Source organism: Schistocerca americana, chromosome X (genome assembly GCF_021461395.2).
Source record: "Schistocerca americana isolate TAMUIC-IGC-003095 chromosome X, iqSchAmer2.1, whole genome shotgun sequence".
Taxonomy (NCBI): Eukaryota; Metazoa; Arthropoda; class Insecta; order Orthoptera; family Acrididae; genus Schistocerca; species Schistocerca americana.
Genome location: NC_060130.1, coordinates 231,004,240 through 231,026,594, shown reverse-complemented (window position 1 = coordinate 231,026,594; position 22,355 = coordinate 231,004,240).

The window sequence follows — 22,355 nt, the reverse complement described above, 5'->3', positions numbered from 1 at the left end:
TTGAATGCGAATAAATGCAAGAAATGGCCAGTGAACAAGGAAAAGGATCTAACAGTATCCTAATACTTCTGTAGCCTTTCGCCATAGTTTAAATAACTACGGGTAGCCCAAGAATCGATAAATCCATATGAAATGGAATGAACCTGTGATTTTGCACTACGTAAGGCAAATCGAAAACCGCAGTTTGCTGGGAAGGATTTAGAAAAGTGTTGTGCACTTTTTTAGAAAACTATCGTATAGCCGTCTGAGGAATAGCGACACTTAGAACATGTGTATAGATATGGATCCCTAGGTTCCGCTCGGTTCCAGACTGTAGCGCCTAGAACCGCTCGGCCACTCCGGCCGGCTGTCTTTCATGAAGGTTCGGGATTGTAGCCGAATAACGTCGACTTGTTGCCACGGCATTCCGGCTGACAACCGTTCAGCCATCTTCAAGTGAGTGTTTTGCACTGGAGATTGCTGAACCATATCGCTAGCTTTACACTAACAATTGGCGTGAAGACGCGTGAACAAAGCCAGCCGTTACGTGAACGACCTCTGCCGTGTTGTTATTTGGAAGATAAGTCTTGATTCTAATTGTGGTAATTCATTTATGGAAACAGTCTCATTAGTTAAATCTGAAGATTGCATGAGTCACATCTGAAATTGATGAAGAGGACACGATAATTCATAGTGAATGTACCAGATCCAGTGTTGCTCAGTTTCAGTTTTATTTGTTTACGTAGGTATCACTTCAGTTGCAACTGTAATGAATACAGATCAGGGAACGCTTAAAGCTTAATAAACAAGAACGTGAAAGAATGAAATTTTCACTCTACAGCGGAGTGTGCGCTGATATGAAACTTCCTGGCAGATTAAAACTGTGTGCCGGACCGAGACTCGAACTCGGGACCTTTGCCTTTCGCGGGCAAGTGCTCTACCGACTGAGCTACCCAAGCACGACTGACGCCCCGTCCTCACAGCTTTAATTCCTCCAGTACGTCGCCTCCTACCTCCCAAACTTCACAGAAGCTCTTCTGCGAATTTTCCCCTGCGAAAGGCAAAGGTCCCGAGTTCGAGTCTCGATCCGGCACACAGTTTTAATCTGCCAGGAAGTTTCAAGAACGTGAAAGTTTGATGCTAATCAGTCTCTTACGAATGTCTTGTGACAATAAAACATGTCTGGAAGAGATGGTTTTCAGAATTCAAGCTTGAAAAATAGGTATAGTCAGTTTTTCAAAATTGCTTGACAGCCTGCAACAGAAGAATAATAAATTAATGACTTAGTAATATAGTATGAAAGTTTTAGTTTGCGTTGTGTTCGAAACAAAGACGAATAAACCATGTAGATCTGACTACCTCCTAAAGAGACACCTATGTTAATATGGTGCCTTTTGTTTTCAAAGTTTACTTCTGAGTTTTCTGTTGAATATATGAACAGTTGGACAAATAGTGGACGGGGTGCGGGGGCGTGGATTTACAAAAAAAAAGAAGAAATTGAATACGGGGCTACCAGTAATTAATAAGGATGATTAAGTAGGAACTGGATTAGAGACGATGTTTTCTGGGTCCGTAAAATCAATTAAACAAAATGTCAGGAAAATTCCTTTGGTCACCCTCGTTTAATTTAGTGCCTGGTTTACATGAACTTGCCGTCTACGTGGCGATAAATTCAAATAAACAGTATGCTACGTATGAAGAATATCGTGTTTCAGAGAAGAGGGAAAATTATGAGAAGTGTATCACTCTTGTTTTCCGGAAAGAGAACACTTCACTGTGTGACATTGGTAGTTTCATAGGTATACGCGTATTTTTTGCACTAGAGTGCAAACTTTGTACAATCTCTATGTTTGCTGTTATGTAGCGGAATGCTGAATAATTTCCAGAAAAAAATGGCAATATATGCAATTACAATTTTGCTCCCTGAGTGCAAGTTACAGTGAACGTAATACATGTCACCTCCGTAGACGATATCGCTAATACACCCTGTTGCGGCGGTGCTCCACTCGGAACTAGCCACACCGATTCCAGGTGGAAGAGGATATTACGAGGAAACTTCAGAACGTAGGTTAAACATTATTGTGGCACGCCAATGTATTTATCTTGAATGCCGCATTACGCATCAAAGGAGACACGTATACATAACACTACTTTTCGACACAATCACCAAGTGTCTGTGCCGGCCGCGGTTGTCTAGTGGTTCTAGGCGCGCAGTCCGGAACCGCGGGACTGCTACGGTCGCAGGTTCGAATCCTGCCTCGGGCATGGATGTGTGTGATGTCCTTAGGTTAGTTAGGTTTAAGTAGTTCTAAGTTCTAGGGGACTGATGACCACAGAAGTTAAGTCCCATAGTGCTCAGAGCCATTTGAACCATTTTTGAACCAAGTGTCTGTAATCAAAGGTGGGAACGTCGTACAGTTCGTTCAGTTCCTCGACAATAGAAATGAACTCCTCGGTCAGGGATTCATTCGAAAACCGCTGTGTGAACCTCCCCATCGTTGAAACATCACTCTCCCCCAGATGTTCTTCAACTTCCCAAAAAGATGGAAATCGCATGGTGCAAGATCTGTAAATCTCGACCAGCATCAGCCACGTCTATGCAGCCATGGTCAAATTGTTGATGCCATTTCCCTACGGCTGGACGTGACACTGCATTTAGTCCACATACCATCAGAATATCACGCTGGATCTGTGTGCAGTTCAGACGTTTTGCCCCAATTTGAGAGTCCGTTTCCACTTGCCACTTCACTAGCGCACTGTGTTGCACCTGTTATCAGAACCGTAGTAGAGCTGTGTCTGCAGCAAAGCCGGAGCATGTTCTCTCTTCTGGCCATGCGCCAGTGTTCTTGCGCCATAGTCTTAGCGTGGAATAACACGTGTAGCTTACTTTCTGAAGTCCCTATGTAGTATCAAATGGTTCAAAAATGGCTCTGAGCACTATGGGACTTAACATCTGAGGTCATAAGTCCCCTAGAACTTAGAACTACTTAAACCTAACTAACTTAAGGACATCACATACATCCATGCCTGATGCAGAATTCGAACCTGCGACCGTAGCGGTCGCGCGGTTCCTATGTAGTATCAACTAGTATTTGGCAGGTAGGGGCATAAGGCTCCAGCTTACTAGGCCTTGAGCCAATGTCGTGGGTTAAATCCCAAGCGTCACGCAGTGAGGCCACGTGCCACAGTCTACGGTGATTCGCCCCACGGATACGGTCTTTAAAGCTGGTGGCTCCCTTAGAGTTAGGATTAGCGTTGACTCGAATTTCACACTCTTTCATTCTTTTATTCCATATTTGTCTACAACAATACAAACGCAACACTACATTGCACTTGCTTGCACCACAGGAATTGATGCAATGTAAATGCACGTTTAACTCGTCATTGCAGGTCGCAGGAAAGCAACGGCAAGCAACACCCACTGAAGCCTTACTCGGAACAAAAACGTGAGATTATCACGATATTAGCAACGCCAGTTGATTGAGCAGTGGAGTTACTTTGAATTTTAACAGCAAATTTAACTTTGGACCATGTAATTATTGTTGCTACCACAATATGGCCTAAACGGTCCAAAACCAATTAGTGATTAAATAAAAGTCCCAGATTTTTGGTATTGTATAATAATAAGTATCCAACTGGAATACCTACCTTCTCTCCGACGTTTGTATGTTCGAACCAAAAAAGTAATTACAGAGTGAAAATGTCTTATGAGTACAGGGTGTTTGCAATACGGTGTACACATTGCTCTTGACAACTGAAAAAGTGAAACGAATGAAGCAAAGGACGTTACACTCTTGATAACACGCAATAAACAAACCAAAGATTGTATTTTCATCTCTACGGCTATCCACTCGTAAACAGTCTGGGTGCTCATGTTTTTTGTGGATTTCATAACCGTGTTACATACACTGTTGCGCATACTGGTCCGCTTTGGCATGATGTATTGTCTGGCAATATAAGCTGAGGCACTATGTTGCCATAGATGGTCTGCTGATGGCATAATGAAATGCCGAAACCGGTTGCCTCTGGAATCAGAGATGAAAATACAGCTGTTAGTTTACTTATTGCTGGTGATATATCGCCAGTCGCCCTACCGTCACTCCTGGCAAGGATGGATGAAGTAAAATTACAGTGTTGAGGTGAATACTGGGTTTCGTTACATTTAACATGGGCATTCGACCTAAAATGGCTCAAATGGCTCTGAGCACTACGGGACATAACTTCTGAGGTCATCAGTCCCCTAGAACTACTTAAATCTAACTAACCTAAGGACATCACACACATCCATGCCCGAGGCAGGATTCGAACCCGCGACCATAGTGGTCTCGCGGTTCCTGACTGTAGCGCCTAGAACCGCTCGGCCACTCCGGCCGGCCATTCGATCTAAAAGTCACTACGAATTTGCTCTCCTCATATCAGAGAGCACAGAATGAATGAAATTTTCGTGTAAAAAGAAGGTGCACGTCCTGCTAATTCCGATTATAAACCATTATTTTTCCAAACAGCTGCCCAGATACCTATATTTCTTTCACGAATAGGCTTTGGGCTTACTCAGACCGTGCTGAAATTCTTCCTTCAAGGACACAAACGTTTTTCTTCCTCACATTTGTCTAGCAATGTACATACACTTACTGCCACTAAATATTCCAGTAGGACTCCGCATTATAATCTTCTTCCTTCAGTAGGTCGATGTGAGACATATCGACGTTGCGTCTGTCAATCGACGGAGAACCGCATTTAATATGATGAGACACATCGTAGTTCGTGGTTTCGAGTACTGGATCTTTGGACACACATGGATCGTTCAATCATATATCGCAGGTGTCGTGTGCAGAATACTCTTCTAGTAAATTGTGAACGATCTTGGTCCGGTGATTTGGCGTATTTCCATTGTATAAAATGTCATCATAGCTGCATTACGTTAGTGAAGAAGTGTGCTTGTTGACGCAGCACTCCATGATTGAATAATTTTCGCTAGATAACTCAAAGGATGCTATGAAAATTTGTTACATGTACTTCATTGCATTAAATACTTTAAAAATAGGTGTACTAGACGCTCTACTATATTTCAGTGTCAAAGTTTAAGGTTGTGGAACTGATGGGAGTGCCTGGTGGACTAAATATGCAAAGAGCTTGAATTTCCATTGACCGCAGGCGACTCTTCAGCAACAAAAAGAAGTCTGAAAAAGAAAAGGGAGGAAGAACAAGCCAGAACAAGATGAATATGAACCTAGGATGCATTAGTGTTTTGCAGGTTAGATTGAGAAACAAGTTTCAACTTCAATCTGAATTTCCCAAAAGTATACTTTTTGATATTCTGGTATACATTGGTTAAAAACTATAAGAGATAGAGGGCTGAAATTTTGTATACTGTCTTTCAACATATTCAACTAAAAGGCAGATTATTCTTACGAGCTAAATTGCAAAATTAAAGACTTTTTTAAAAAAGACTGTGTTTAATAACTGAACTTTTGACAATCATTATTAAAAAATGTTTGGACCGTAATTTATGACAGCAACATCTTTTTAAAAGTCTGCTTTAAAGATAATAGTATAAAGAACCTACAGAATAAACATTAAGCTTCTGCTTTGTTTTTATTTCAAGATATGTGTACCAGTGCTGTACTCAAGTAATTAACATGCTTGATTTCACTTGCAACACAAAACACAATTCAGAAAAACGTGGGAGATCAAAAGCTGTGGTTCAAACATAAAAACGTTCCCAAATGATCTGTTAAAAGATGGTAAACATTACATAGGCGTACAACTCTTATTCTTTGGGCTACACTATTTAGAAAACTGATAACTTTTTAAAATTTTCCCTTGTGTTCACAAACTAGTCCGCTTAGGTTCTTCGAAATTATAGGCCATTTATGAACTGAATAGAAGGCATCACCATCCGTCACGTGATGACGAACGCAGGATTATCTCTGACGAATTATATCATTCTCGATTAAAAGCAATCGATCGTTAGAATTACTCTCTGTGCAAAGACAGCATCTCCGTTTTATTTTATTTAGGTCCCTCTTTCAGTCTCTTAAAATTCTCACGATGTTTATAAATTTCTCTTGCAACAGAAATTTATAACTACCACGAAAATTTTAATCAGATCGCCACGGTCCCCTGCGAATCCTCCGACACGCTGCTTTATGAAGCTGTGAACTACACTATTTTCGACGTCTTATTGAGGCATTTTAGACCATTTAGTCCATTTAGCCGCTGTTGATACTGCGCCTACTAGTTCCTTTAATCATTCACACATTTGTCTCATCACTTGTTCAAATACGCAGTATGTTACTAATTTTGACGTAGCTATTAATTCGTTAGTGTCTGTCAGGTATGTGACTGTACCATGAGGGTCACAGTGAACGGAGTCTGTCCAGTGTACTCGTAATGTTGTGTTTGTGTTGTTATGGATGACAATGGAAAAGAAACAAATATGAAGGTGGATCCAGTGACCACTGAGCTTATCGTCCCCACACGCCGCCCAGGTCACCAACAACACTACCACTTACCATCATTGCTCGAAACACTGCAGAGACGTATGGGATTCAGCTCAGTATATTGACTCACGGTTGTAATAACGATCTGGTCGCCACCCCTGTCTTTACGTTTCTAGCCAAACACTAATACAAAAACGTCTTCCACAACCAGGATTCCAACGGTCTACCTCCCAACCTGAATGATATTTACATCTATACCTACATCTATACTGCAAACGACTGTGCAGTGCATAGCAGTGTGTGCTTCCAACTGAGCCACATACTACGGTTTCTTCCCGTTTCATTGCTGTACGAAGTGCGGGAAGAATGACTGTTTAAATGCTTCTGTAAGTAGTCTAATCTTGCCTTTGCAGTCTCTTCGGTAGCGGTTCTTAGGAGACAGTAATATATTCCTCACTTAATGCTGGTTCTTAACACTTTGTTAAGTAGGCTTTCGTGGGATGATTGGTGTGTATCTTCAAGTGCCTGCCATATCAAGTGTTTCAGCATCTCCGTGGCGCTCTCTCATGAGTCAAACAAACTAGTGGCCATTCACGTACCCTTCTTTGTTTACGTTCAGTATTCCCCTGTTAGTCTATTTGGGTTGGTCCCAGGCACTTGAGCATGTTCTGCGATGGATGGCACGCGTTGTTTGTAAACAGCCTCCTTTGTAGATTGACTGCATTTTTCTATCATGTTAATACTAGACGAAAGTTTGCCACTTGCTTTGCCAACGACTGAACCTATGTGATAATTCCACTGAAAATACCTACAACTTGTTACGCCCCAGGTAATTGTATGAGCTGAATGGTTCCCACTTGTGCCTTATTGATACTGCAGTAACACGATAAGTACTAAGATAAGTCAGTGACTCGGCTCCAACACGTAGATCTTTATTATTAGCTGGAAGTCAGAATTATGTAAATAGGCTTCGTCTTGATGCCAAATCAGCATTTACGGTGATATGGGAAGACGGCGACAATCGCCTTTCAGTATACCTGTGACTATCTCGAGCAGCACGTTATCGGATTCGCTGTAGCCTGCGAGCGTAGCAACTGCGGCGTCTGTCGGCCAGTGCTCTGGAAGGCTGCCGAGGTCATTGATTTTGCCGTGCACGTTTTCGCAGTCGCAGCCAGCACCGCACGTTAAAGAGCCGGACCGGAGCACTTGCGATTCCGTGCTTCTTACACTGCCCCTTCTTAACTGGTTCACTTTCGGAAAAACACCGCTGCCGGCGTCTTTGTCGAACGAGTTGGCATTTTAACACTGCAAGATCGTTTAGCGATGCTCCCGCCAGCAATACCAGAATGTAAACAGAAACGCAGGGTGCCTCTAAGAGAACAAGAGGTATGAAACTTGGGTTTCCTGCAGAGCCTGAATCGTTGCTAAGAAGACAAAACTGAAACTATTTTGAAAATAATAGTGGACTCCGTAAATATAACACTAGGATCACAAACAGACTTCACTAGCAACATCTTAGTCTTACTCTTGTACAGTAAGGAGCAATGCATGCAGCAACAAAAATATTTTACCACTCCCCACTGAATTAGAGATGTTGGCGAGTAATCAAAGTCTTAACAACAAATTGCAATTATATCTAGGTGATAACTCCCTCCCATTTCATAGGCGAACTTCTAAGGAAATAGTACGTTAGATTAAGATTGAATCAGAAAGTTAAGTTATGAATCGCTACCATGTGATCATGTTTCACAAATAAAGTATATCTTATTTGCAAATCTACAAACACGTCGCACATCATGTTGAGTTGTCGCGAATATATTCCACGGAACATGCAAAAAAGTGAAGTAAACTAACTTATCAACAACACAACGATACATCGTCGTCATGAGTAGTGGGTTTCAGGTCCCCGTGCTACCACCTCGGTCAAGGTTCTTCGTAGTTTTCTTAGATAATTGCATGTAAATGCTGCACTGGTCCTTTCAGTGGCGCCAAGTATGATTTCAGGGTTCATCCTATACAGTTCCATGTATTCATATCACCAGTTCCGTCGAAACGCTCTGTACCCACCTTTACTCCGCATCATGAATGATATTAAAATAGTGTTACTGACGTATAAATTGTTTTTGTTTTACGTCATTACTGCAGAAGTTCTTTGTCTTTCTAAATGTCAGTACTACACAGCCAAAATAAGTTTTATTTATTGTTCTGCTATCAAATCACTCCTTCTTTCTGGCTTACATTCCGTACACATAACAATAACGTCTGTGATTAGATGATAATATCTGTTGACAGAGACCTGATATATTTTAAAGAACTCAAGTACTCAGTAGATATAAATATATTACTATAAGATATTGGCAGGTAATTCACAGATAGAGCGCATTATAATGATTAAAGAGAAATATAGAGATTTATCGCAAGCAATATCTAGACAGGAAGATTTTTCTTTTTTGTCTCAGATAAAGAAAGATTCCGCAAATGTGAATAAATTTCATAAAGATGTGAGAACATCTTACGTTAGCCTTATCCTAACAGGAATATAGAAAAACTTTGTTTTAATTGAGGTAGACGATAAATACAAAATTTTCATAGTATGTGTAACTACCAGCTTAACCATAAACAGCCAAGTCATCTCCAACAACGTCTAACTGCATTCCACTGATTCTATTCATGTGTAGGTTGAAGCGTTGGTGGTTTGGGGTTATGTCCATGCTGGGGGGTTTAGCCATTAAACTAGATGAACAACAGGCGTGATAATATGGATGCCATGTACTGGAAACAATGATTTCAATTGCTACAAATTTATTATATCCTCGACATAAACAGCAATCTCAGGGAAGTTTAAGAGCTAAAAGTCATATACTTTCCTTAGCTTACATCTGACGCTTCTTAACAATATATCGCCTAACTACGTGATGCTCATAATCTTTACATCTTCATAACACCGCAAAAAAAAGACATCTCGTTTGGCATATTCATTAGTCAGACATTTGCCAGGGTAAATAGTATCGAACGAGGTGGCAGTGTGTTAAGACACAGGACCCTTATTTCGGAGAACGGCGGTTCAGATACCTGTCCGGTCGTCCAGATTTAGATTTTCTGTGATTTCCCTAAATTGCTGAAGGCAAATACAGGCACGGCCCTTCCGATTTCGTCCCTCATCCTTCCAGTCTGAGCTGGTGCTCAGTACCCTATCACATCACCGTCGATGGGAATTTAGACCAAATTAACCTTCCTTCGCAAGTCTGTAATGCGTATTATCATTCGGAAGGTGCCCTGTCAGTTTAGTGCAGCGTTATGCGTCACTGAACTTCGACTGGAGTTGCCCGTGCATACTATAGGCTGATATCTAATACGTTAGAGATTTGCTCTCATGGCGCAAACGTGCTCTTATTTCAAGTCATAATACAGGGTGTGTATAAAAATATGGAAATACCAAAAAACAAAACGCCTAATAAGGAGTACGAAACCTGTCGGCATTCACAAAAGCATCCAGTCGTTTCGGAATGGATAAATACAGGTCCTGTGGGGTTCTTAAAGGAATATTGTACATTTTTTCCTGTAAAATGGTTGCAAGTTCAAGTGACGACGATGGACGTGGCACCCTTCTCTCCAAAGTAGACAACAAAGGCTCAATAATATTGACACATGGTGACTGTGATAGCAAGGAGAGATGCAAAAATGCATTCTCATACTCACAAAACCAGTCCTCCACGATGCGAGCTGTGTGAACAGGGCCCCGTCTTCTTGGAACACAGGATCGTCACTGGGGAAAGGACATTGTACCACGGGATAGATACCACCAGCCAAAATGGTCACATCATTCTTGGCAATAATGCGACTTTGCAGAGGAACCATGGGGCCCATGGAATACCACGATATGGCAGCGACAATCTTCATCCAATGCCCCCCCCTCCCCCCCCCGCCAGGCCTCCCTTTGATGCACCCAAACTCGGCCAGAAGTTGGAAACTGTGAGAAACAGTACTCACCCAACTAAAGGACTTTCTTCAATTGCTCCATAGTGCAGGGTTTACGGCTTCGGCACCACGTTTTCCTGCTACGGGCATTTGCATCACAGGTGAGTGGTTGTGGAATTCCAGCGCGCCCTGCAGTTTCCAGCTTATGGAGCTCTCTTCATGTTGTTTTGATTCTAACAGGTTTCGCGAGCGCGACATTCAGTTTTGCAGTTACATTTGCAGCGGTCGTCCTTTTATTTTTCGTCATAACCCTCTTCAATGACCATCTGTCACGATCACACAATACATACTTTCGTTGTCGTCATGACTTAGCGTATGATGTTTTTTACTTTCCCTGTGTGCGGCATAAATCTTCGATACAGTTCCTCCTGAAACACCAAACACTTTGGCTCCCTTGGTTAAGGAAGCAGCTGCCACACGAACAGCAACATTTTTTCCGAAGTACAAATTGACTTAGCTCCGCCATAATGCACTCACAACTACACACAACACAATTCGACCATAACCGACAATTGTAAGGTATTGAGGATATTGCACATGTGTCGTTTGTGATCAAATACAACAGTTCAACCTGCAGGCTTAGGCGGCACTCTGCATTTACATTCATTCATGCATCTGTCACGGGGTTTCCATATTTTTGTGCATCCCCTGTAGTTCCAGAGAGCATTGATTGTGTAGCAGTCAACAAACAACGTTGAAAGAGTACGAATCATCTTCTATGAATATGATAGTGAGCGCAATAACTGTGGAATGGAAATTAAAGTAAGGCAGTCAGCATACTTGCATAGTTTAGCCTTACACGCTTAATGAGAAACAGATCACTTGGATGAAGGTTCAAAATGCCATTTAATGAAGTTTTAATAATCATTAATACTCCGTACTTTGGGGAAAACCAACCGTCCGTATCACAGATGAACAAACATTGACAGTTTTCGGACATAAACTTATCAGAAGTGCCCGCATCTCGAGGTCGTGCGGTAGCGTTCTCGCTTCCCACGCCCGGGCTCTCGGGTTCGATTCCCGGCGGGGTCAGGGATTTTCTCTACCTCGTGATGGCTGGGTGTTGTGTGATGTCCTTAGGTTAGTTAGGTTTAAGTAGTTCTAAGTTCTAGGGGACTGATGACCATAGATGTTAAGTCCCATAGTGCTCAGAGCCATTTGAACCATTTTTCATCAGAAGTAATGTTGGTCCTGCAGAGATCTAGAAACTCTAAGGCAGAGAGTATTGCGAAAAAATTCTTGATAACCAAAGAGGCTATTCTCGGCAAACCGAGACAGTGAAATTAACGGAAAAATTAGAACTAAAATCCGACGACTGACTTCGCAACATTTGTACTGTGCCAGTGGACATTTGTAAGACTCAGTTTCATCATTATTGTTATGTTATTCACTTGTCTCAGACGTGCGGACACCGTAATGAAGGCCCTTGTATTGTACTGTATGTTAACCGGGGGCCTAGAAACGACGGAGAGGCTCCGTCCCGGCCGCAGCCGCAGTGATCCACAACCCCACGACGACTACCGCAGTCCACTTCACCGCTTCGTCGCCCCACACCACTCTTTCAGGGTTATTGTGCGGTTCGGCCCTCGGTGGACCTCCCCCCCAACCCCCACCCCCTACCCCACGGAACGTCTCACACCAGACGAGTGTAATCCCTATGTCTGCATGGTAGAGTAATGGTGGTTTACGCGTACGTGGAGAACTTGTTTGCGCATTAATCGCCGACATAGTGTAGCTGAGGCGGAATAGGGGAAACCAGCCCACATTCGGCGACGCAGATGGAAAACCGCCTAAAAACCATCCACAGACTGGCCGGCTCACTGGTCCTCGACACAAGTCCGCCAGGCGGATTCGTGCCAGGGAGCAGGCGCTCCTTCCCAATTCGCAAAGCTGTGCGTTAGGCCACAAAGCTAATGAAGGCCCTTGCTCAACAACAGATAACCCTGATGATGAAACTGTGGTTTGAAACGTGCATTACCATAGTAAAAATTTTACAAAGCCGGTAGATAGGTTTTCATATTAAGTTTACCATTAAAAGAATAAAACAAACCGATGAAAAGTTAAATGGATTGAGAATCTAATGACTCTACCAGATCGTAAAATGCCACCTGCAGTTTTCACGGGAGTAATAGATGGCAGGATATGAGTGGAATTCTGAGGCAAACTGGGTGGAGACTATCGACAAACACACTGAAGCGATCAGGAACTATATACTACACCTCTCATCTCCATGCTGGCCAAATACAGCGAATGAAAATTTCTTGTGATTTCAGGAATCTAGTCGCCTACCTACATGTTCAAAAAATGTTCAGATGGGTGTGAAATCTTATGGGACTTAACTGCTAAGGTCATCAGTCCCTAAGCTGACACACTGCTTAACCTAAATTATCCTAAGGACAAACACACACACCCATGCCCGAGGGAGGACTCGAACCTACAGTCGCAGGTTCGAATCCTGCCTCGGGCATGGATGTGTGTGATGGTCTTAGGTTAGTTAGGTTTAAGTAGTTCTAAGTTCTAGGGGACCGATGACCTTAGAAGTTAAGTCCCATAGTGCTCGGAGCCATTTGAACCATTTTTGACTCGAACCTCCGCCGGGACCAGCCGTACAGTCCATGAATGCAGCGCCTGAGACTACGTGTTCCATGCAACCCCACTAATGTGCGGTAATGACATCAGGTACGAAAAGTTTGTGTGTTTGAGGGAACTTATAACCCCACTGGCGAGGTTATTAGTGCCACTGGTATCGCACGCGGAAGGGGATGGCAGTGCTTTAGTTGTTTTGGTCTTTAACCTGAATCATTTACTTACACTACGATTTGTCATTTGTCTGACTAAAAGTAAAATAAATGTTTAAAGTTTCGATGATGAGGTCGTTAATAACAGAGCTTAAACTCGGATAGGAGAGGGGTGAGGGAAGAAATGGACCGGGTCCTTTGAAAAGGAATTATCACAGTATTCGCTTTAATCACCGTAGGAAACTCTGAAAAGCCTAAATCTGGATGACTGGACGAAGATTTGAAACCCGCTACCCCATCCAGTGTCTTAACCGAAGCACCACCTCGCTCAGTTCATATGTGCAGTCAGTCTTCTTCTCCCGTTGCATTTTCTTTGTAGTGCTGCAGTTCATTTCGTTAGTCGTTCCAGAATAATGTGGTCAGTCGGAGGCATCTGTTACTTTATACTCAAACTAGACAAAAAATGTAGACGTTCTTCTGTATTATTGTACTCTATGCTCATACACTATCCTAGGCCAAAACATTCCCGTTGTCGGTGGGACTTAAACATTATAAATGAAACAGGTAACGAGAGCCTGTATTTTTCAAATAATTCATATGGTGGAGGACTTGCTTAAAATTTGCACCAAATCATCTTAAATGGAACGTATTAGATCCTAAGCTCAACTATTGTTAAGAGCAGCCCGCCCGGTTAGCCGTGCGGTCTCACGCACTGCTTTCCGGGCGGGAAGGCGTGCCGGTCCCCTGCACGAATCCGCCCGACGGATTAGTGTCGTGATCTGGTGTGCCGGCCAGATTGTGGATGGTTATTAAGGCGGTTTTCCAGCTGCTCTGGCGAACGCGGGCTGGTTCCCCTTATTCCGCCTCAGTTACACTATGTCGGCGAATGCTGCGCAAACACTGTCTACAGGTACGTGTACACCATAATTACTCTACACGCAATCACTTCGGGTTACACGCGTCTTGTGTGAGACGTACCCGGAGGGGGGGGGGGGGGGGTCCACTGGGGCCGAACCACACAATAACCCTGGGGCGGCGGAGGGGTGAGTGGATTGCTGTAGCCTGTTGTGTGGCTGTGAACCAGTGAGAGCTACGATGGGGAGGAAGCCTCTCCGTCGTTTCTATGTCCCCAGTACAAGACAACGTTAAGAGCTGCCACCAAGAAAGAAAACATTTCTATGCAGATGCTTCGCGGTTGTGAGTGTTCGTGCTCCGCTTCCGTTGAGATGACTGGTTGTTACAAAATTAGAGAACATTTATGAAGCCTTATTAGCAGGAATTGGCCGAGCGGATCTAGGCGCTTTAGTCCGGAACCGCACTGCTTCTGCGGTCACAGGTTCGAATCCTACCTCGGGCATGGATGTGTGTGTGTGATGTCCTTAGGTTAGTTAGGTTTAAGTAGTTCTAAGTCTAGGGGACTGATGACCTCAGATGTTAAGTCCCATAGTGCTTAGAGCGATTTGAACAATTTGAATTTATTCCACATCTACAGCTACATCTACATCTACATGGCTACTCTGCAATTCACACGTAAGTGCCTGGTAGAGGGTTCATCGAACCATTCTCATACTACTTCTCTACCATTCCACTCTCGAATGGCGCGTGGGAAAAAGGAACATCTATATCTTTCCGATCGAGCTCTGATTTCTCTTATTTTATTATGATGATCATTTATCCCTACGTAGGTGGGTGTCAACAAAATATTTACGTATTCAGAAGAGAAAGTTTGTGATTGAAATTTCTTAAATAGATCTCGCCGCAAAGAAAACCGCCTTTGTTTCAATGACTGCCACCCCAACTCGTGTATCATACCAGTGACACTCTCACCCCTGTTGCGCGATAACACGAAACGAGCTGCCCTTCTTTGCACTTTTTCGACGTACTCCGTCAATCCTACCTGGTAAGGATCCCATACAGCGCAGCAATATTCCAGCAGAGGACGGGCAAGTGTAATGCAGGCTGCCTCTTTAGTGGGTTTGTCGCATCTTCTACGTGTTCTGCCAACAAAGCGCAGTCCCTCTTTCGCTTTCCCCACAATATTACCTATGTGGTCTTCCCAATTTAAGTTGCTCGTAATTGTAATTCCTAGGTATTTAGTCGAACTGAAAGCCCTTAGATTTGTGAGATTTATCGTATACCCAAAACTTATCGGATTTCTTTTAGTACCCATGTGGATGACTTCTCACTTTTCTTTGTTCAGTGCCAATTGGCACTTATCACACCATACAGAAATTCTCTCAAGATCATTTTGTAACTGGAATTGATCGTCTGGTGTTTTTACTAGACGGTAAATTACAGCATCATCTGCAAACAATCTAAGGGGGCTGCCTAGATTATCACCTAGATCATTTATGTAAATCAGGAACAGAGCGACTATGACACTACCTTGCGGAACGCCAGATATCACTTCCGTTCTACTCGGTGATTTACCGTTTATCGCTACGGACTGTGACCTATCTGAGAGGAAATCACGAATCTAGTCACACAACTGAGACGATACTCCATTTGCACGCAATTTGATTAATAGTCGCTTGTGAGGAACGGTGTACAAAGCCTTCTGGAAATCTAGTCATATAGAATCGATCTGAGATCCCTTGTCGATAGCACTCATTACTTCATGGGAATGCACAAGACCGATATTTTCTGAATCCGTGTTGGTTATGTATCAATAAGTCATTTTCTTCAAGGTGATTCATAATGTTCGAGTACAGTAATGCTCCAAAATCCTACTGCAAATTGAGGTCAGATACCGGTTCTCTAAATTTTCTCAACAGTGTTTCCCGATAAAAAAGCCGCCTTCCCTCCAGGGATTCCCATTTGAGTTCCCCAAGCATCTCAGTAACACTTTCATTTTGTTCGAACCTACCGGTAACAAATCTAGCAGCCCTCTTCTGAAATGCTTCGATGTCTCCCTTCAATCCGATCAGGTACGGATCCCAAACACTCGAGCAGTACTCAAGAATAGGTGGCACCAGCGTCCTATATCTGGTCTCATTTACAAGTGAACCACTTTTTCCTAAAATTCTCTCGGAAGTCGACCATTTGCCTCCCCTACCACAGTTTTCACAAGCTCATGCCACCTCTTATCGCTGTGCAACGTTACGCCCAGATATTTAAACGACTTGACTGTGTCAAGCTGGACAGAAGTAAATACTGTATCCGAACATGACAGATTTGTTCTTCCTTCTTATCCTCATTAAATTACATTTTTCCACATTTATAGCTAGCTGCCATTCATCACACTAACTGGAAATTTTGTCTAAGTCGTCTTGTATGTTCCTACAGTCACTCAACTTCGACACCTTATCGTACATCACGGCATCATCAGCAAACAACCGTAGACTGTTGCCCACCCTGTCCGCCAATTCATTTATGTATATAGAGAACAATAGCGGACCTATCACATTCTCATGGGGCACTTCTGATGATACCATTCTCTCTGATCAACACTCGCCGTCGAGGACAACATATTTGGTTCTATTATTTAAGAGGTCTTCAAGCCACTCACATATCTGTGAATTTATTCCATATGCTTGTACCTTCATTAACAGCCTGCAATGCGGCACCGTGTCAAATGCTTTCCGGAAATCTAGAAATATGGAATCTGCCTGTTGCGCTTCATCCATAGTTCTCAGTATATCATGTGAGAAAAGGGAAAGCTGAGTTTCGCACGAGCGATGCATTCTGAAACCATGCTAATTCGTGAACATAAGCTTCTTATCACCAAGAAAGTTTATTATATTCGAACTGAGAATGTGTTCAAGGATTTTGCAGCAAACAGAAGTTAGGGATATTGGTCTATGAATCTAACAATCAATGCCAAGCCGAATAACTGCTAGCATAAGAACCAGAGGTGGACCGACACGTTATTAACTAGTCAACTTGTGAAGCTCTTTCTCTTGAAAAGCTCATTAAATTTTTCTGAAATTGTAGTCATTTGTTAGTCTGTACATGTAGGAGGGACGTTCAATAAGTAAAGCAATACGTTTTTTTCTGAAAGCAGGTCGGTTTTATTCAGGATTACATTACACGATATTACTCCCCAGTCTTTTGGCTACAAAACAGTATTTTCCAACATAATTGCCGTTCAACGCAACTGCCTTATGCCACCGTCCTGGGAAGCCTTGGTTGCCCGCGTGGTAACACTCTACTGGTCGACGTCGGAGCCAATGTCTTATTGCATCAATAATCTCCCCATCATCCGCGTACTGCTTCCAGCGCAGTGCATCCTTCAGTGGGCCAAACAGATAGAAATCTGAGGACGCGAGATCCAGGCTGTAGAGTGGATGAGGAAGAACAGTCCATTGAAGTTTTATTAGCTCCTCTTGGGTGTACAGACGTGTATGAGGCCTTGCGTTCTCGTGGAGAAGGAAAAGTTTGCATTTATGTGGCGACGAACACATTGCTGGAGTGACAGCTGTGTGCGGCCGGCCGGCACGCGGGAGATGGGACAGGTTTGGGCGAGCCTGTTGCGATGCTGACAGACACCTCGGCCAACGACTCACCGTGCTTTTGTTCACTGCCAGGTCCTCGTAGACATTCTGCAAGCGCCTATGAATATCTTGGATGCTCTGATTTCCCGTCAAAATAAATTCAAATGGCAGCTCTCTGCTTGCAGCTGACCTCCGTTACCGACACCATGAAATGAAATGAAATGTCGTGTGACGAGGGCCTCCCGTCGGGTAGACCGCTCGCCTGTTGCAAGTCTTTCGATTTGACGCCACTGCGGCGACTTGCGAGTCGATGGGGATGAAATGATGATGGTTAGGACAACACAACACCCAGTCCCTGAGCGGAGAAAATCTCCGACCCAGCCGGGAATCGAACCCGGGCCCGGACCCAGTCTGTCGCGCTGACCACTCAGCTACCGGGGGCGGACACCGACACCACTTTGAAGGGTACGTATAGCGCCACCACCTATCCAAACTTCATGTAACTATGGGAACTGAAGCAGGAATATTTCAGCATGTTCCATTATAAATTCCGCATTTTAATCGAAACTTGTAGAGAATAAAATGTGTTGCATTACTTATTAAACACCCTCGTACATCATATGTACCAGTTTCCGTCCCGCTCGGCTAATGCGTTTTTTCTATCTTAGCGTGCACGTGTGTGTGTGTGTGTGTGTGTGTGTGTGTGTGTGTGTGTGTGTGTCTGTGTGCGTGCGCGCGTAAATAAAAAGCTGTTCTTATTTGCTTCCAAGCTAGAATAACTTCAATGGTGATAGGACCAGATTCTTTAATAAACAATAACACTGATATAGGAAATTAAATTAACTTGTGGTTTGACTAGGAAACAGAGGTGTTCACAGCAGCAGCAACAACAACACTTGAAAAAAAAATGGTTCAAATGGCTCTGAGTACTATGGGACTTAACTTCTCAGGTCATCAGTCCCCTAGAACGTAGAACTACTTAAACCTAACTAACCTAAGGACATCACAAACATCCATGCCCGAGGCAGGATTCGAACCTGCGACCGAAGCAGTCGCGCGGTTCCAGGCTGTAGCGCCTAGAACCGCTCGGCCACACCGGCTGGGCAACAACAGTTCATATGTGTGTGTTGCAATCAGTAGGAATATTGTAAAACTGTTGGTATGTAAATAAATATGTCCTGCAAAAAAAATAAAAAAAGTATTTTTTTAAGTTCAGCCCAATCGGTCAATAACAAAATGGTTCAAATGGCTCTGAGCACTATGGGACTTAACTTCTGTGGTCATCAGTCCCCTAGAACTTAGAACTACTTAAACCTAACTAACCTAAGGACATCACACACATCCATGCCCGAGGCAGGATTCGAACCTGCGACCGTAGCAGTGCCACGGTTACGGACTGCGCGCCTAGCGGTCAATAACAGCACACACATTTGCCGTTTGTAAAGATGGTGTGTTCAGTTACATATAGATACACAGCACCATGCTTGTGATGATGTATTAATAATAACAATAACTTTAAACGTGCAATGGTGACTCGGATGCAACACGGTATTCACCACTCAGCGTACGTCATCATAGCTGTAGCTGCGACTTGAACCAGTCGCTTCGCATTACACATAAAGCATCTAGAATGCAATCCTGTCTTAAAAGATGTTTTAACCAGTCGTGCCTAGACACAGGTCATTAGCTCCGAAAATATTAAAAAAATTATAAGTTGACAACGAGTACTATCGCTCTGCATTTTAGTAACCTTTAAAGCCAGCAACACAGCGGTTCTGCAGTCAGTCACGATTTCTCTGCGCAGTTGTCTTTATCTTGCCACGCATCATTGTCTTGATTCTGAATTCTTGGTCTTCGGTTTTAGATCTTCATTTACTCGTTGGACTTGTTACTCCGCCGTGCCATCCCCGTTGTCTGTTTTTCTCTCGTCGTTGCGCACCTATTTACTCCATGGCCATTCTGTGCAGATTCTCGATCGTTCCTGGTTGGTTTTGATTCTGATACTACAGGGTTAACATTAATAAAACCGAAAAACTGCATGGGCGAATTCGTGACTGGAAATGGCCGAAAAAAGTTCCTATGAAGATGTGCCCAGAAATGCATCGTTACCACGGTAAATGGCGCTGACGAATGAAAATTCCTCTGACCATGTGCCGTGTGTTCCTTGTATGTTGCAGGCTGTGTGATTTATGCAGCATACTGTAAGCACCAGACTAGTCCGGTATTCATCTCGGCACCAAGCCGAAATAGTGTTTGTGTACAGCCAAGCAGAGGGAAAGGTCGAGAGGCACCACGACTAGCCCAATACCAAAATAAGTACCCTCGCAGAAACCAACCACATCGCACAACATTTCAAGCCTTTTATGAGCGTCTGTGTGATCTTTGGTACTTTCAGACACACGGACGTGCAGGGAGTTGAAATGTGCGATGTGGAACTGACTTTTTCCTATTGTAAACACACATACCAAAACTGCACTATTTTTTTGTGCGTGCACATTTCTGTCTCTTGTGGGTACTCCCCAGAGGCTACCAAAGCCTACTGTTAGTAAACCTCCCTCCAGATGCTACCTTGGACTGAAGATAGTGGGATCCACTCTGAACAATATCGCAGATGTAATGCCAGTGGATACCCCTCCAGACATTACCCTGGACATAATGCATGTGGATCCACCTCTAGACATTGCCCTGGACATAATGCATATGTTTCGACCTCCTGAGACTACCCTGGACTTAGTTCAAGTGGATCCATACCGAACAATATCCTGGACGTAATGCTGGTTGATCAATCTATGGACATCAAATGGTTCAAATGGCTCTGAGCACTATGGGACTTAACATCTATGGTCATCAGTCCCCTAGAACGTAGAACTACTTAATCCTAACTAACCTAAGGACAGCACACAACACCCAGTCATCACGTATGGACATCATCCTAGTGTGTCGTTGCCGTCTGATGGAGAGCAAATGCACAGTCAGTAATAAAAGCTAGCCTGCTATTTAGGTGAAATGATTTTGATGAAATATGTCACAGTATAAGGACACATTTGAAGGCCAAAAAACGGTTCTCCAGTCTCATCAAGCTCATCTCGAAAGGGGTATGCATAACTTAAGCCGTCGGCACACGGGCCGTGTAGTCACACGTCAACGTTAAGCGTGCTGAGTTCAACGTGCTGCTGGACGTTCAGGAATCTGCAATACATTATGTTTGTATTTGCGTGTGTGCTTATTCGTGCACAGGCAAAATCTAATGATTTATTTTTGTCACAGATGGCAGCATGCTGTCACCGCTGATGGATGATGACGCATTGGACTGTCTCATGCAAATTATAGGCAATGACTGATCCAACAAAGGTTGTTGAATGACACTGCTCATATGTGGATCAATGAGCCCTCTCAGTTTCCTCTGAATATGCCTATCCTAGACGAGGACAGTCCGTCGGCTGTGGATCTGTGTAAGTAACACCATTCTCTCTCTCCTTCTATAAGTGTGCATAAGTATGTATGCCTGATACTTATACGTCATCATCTTGTGGTTTTTAGAGATATCGAGTCAATCCTCGACATCGTCCAGCACACAGGGTTGGCGTTACACCGGGAAAACCAGACCTATGACGATAAACTGTCCAGCCCTCATGTAGGTTATGAGTGTTTCCCATCACAAGCTATGACAACATTCTTCTCTATAAGCTCATACAGCTGGCTCCAATTATAAATTACCACATACATAAGTTATACTTCGTATTTCTACAATAATAATTTCTGCTTGCATACAATGCCTACAAGAAGCATTTCTTTTTTCAATTGGCGACACTGAACACAACACGATGATTGAGATTTTTCCATCCCCAGGTATGATGCCATTCTCCGCTATTAGCTCCCAACGTTGACTCCAATTTTAGGCAGCCAAACATGTGAGTAGTAATTCATATTTATACAACAATAATTTAGACTTATATGTTATGATGATGATGATGATGATGATGATGATGTTTGGTTTGTGGGGCGCTCAACTGCACGGTCATCAGCGCCCGTAGAAAGTCCCAATTTTTCACAGTACAATTTGTTTTCACAGTCCAGTCTAGGCACTGTCACGAATGACGAGGATGATGATGAAATGATGAGGACAAAACAAACACCCAGTCCCCGGGCAGCGGAGGTTCCCAACCCGACCAGGAATCGAACCTGGGACCCCGTGATCCAGAGGTAGTAAAAAATAGTTCAAATGGCTCTAAGCACTATGGGACTTAGCATCTGAGGTCATCAGTCCCTTAGACTTAGAACTACTTAAATCTAAGTAACCTAAGGACATCACACACAGCCATGCCCGAGGCAGGATTCGAACCTGCGACTGTAGCAGCAGCGCGGTTCCAGACTGAAGCGCCTAGAACCACTCTTCCACAGCGGCCGGACCAGAGGTAGCAACGGTAGCCACTTGGTCACGACGTTATATGTGATGCTTACATGATGCCCTTCTTGTTTCTATGCATGCTTGATGATGGTTCTGTGATGGTGGATATGGATCCCCATGCCAAGTTGCCCAAAGCAGGTTTGCGATAGGGTTCAGAAGTTGATCCACTCCCTTTAAATTTAGGTAACGCCTGGAAGTGGGTCTCCACATGTTACATCTGGGGTGATGTCCACAGCTGGATCTACCAGCATTACATGCAGAATATCATTGACGGTAGATCCACTCACATTAAGTCTAGGGTGATATCCGGAGGTGGATCCACATGCATTATGTCTGGAGAAACGTCTGAAGGTGGATTCACCAGCATTATGTCCCA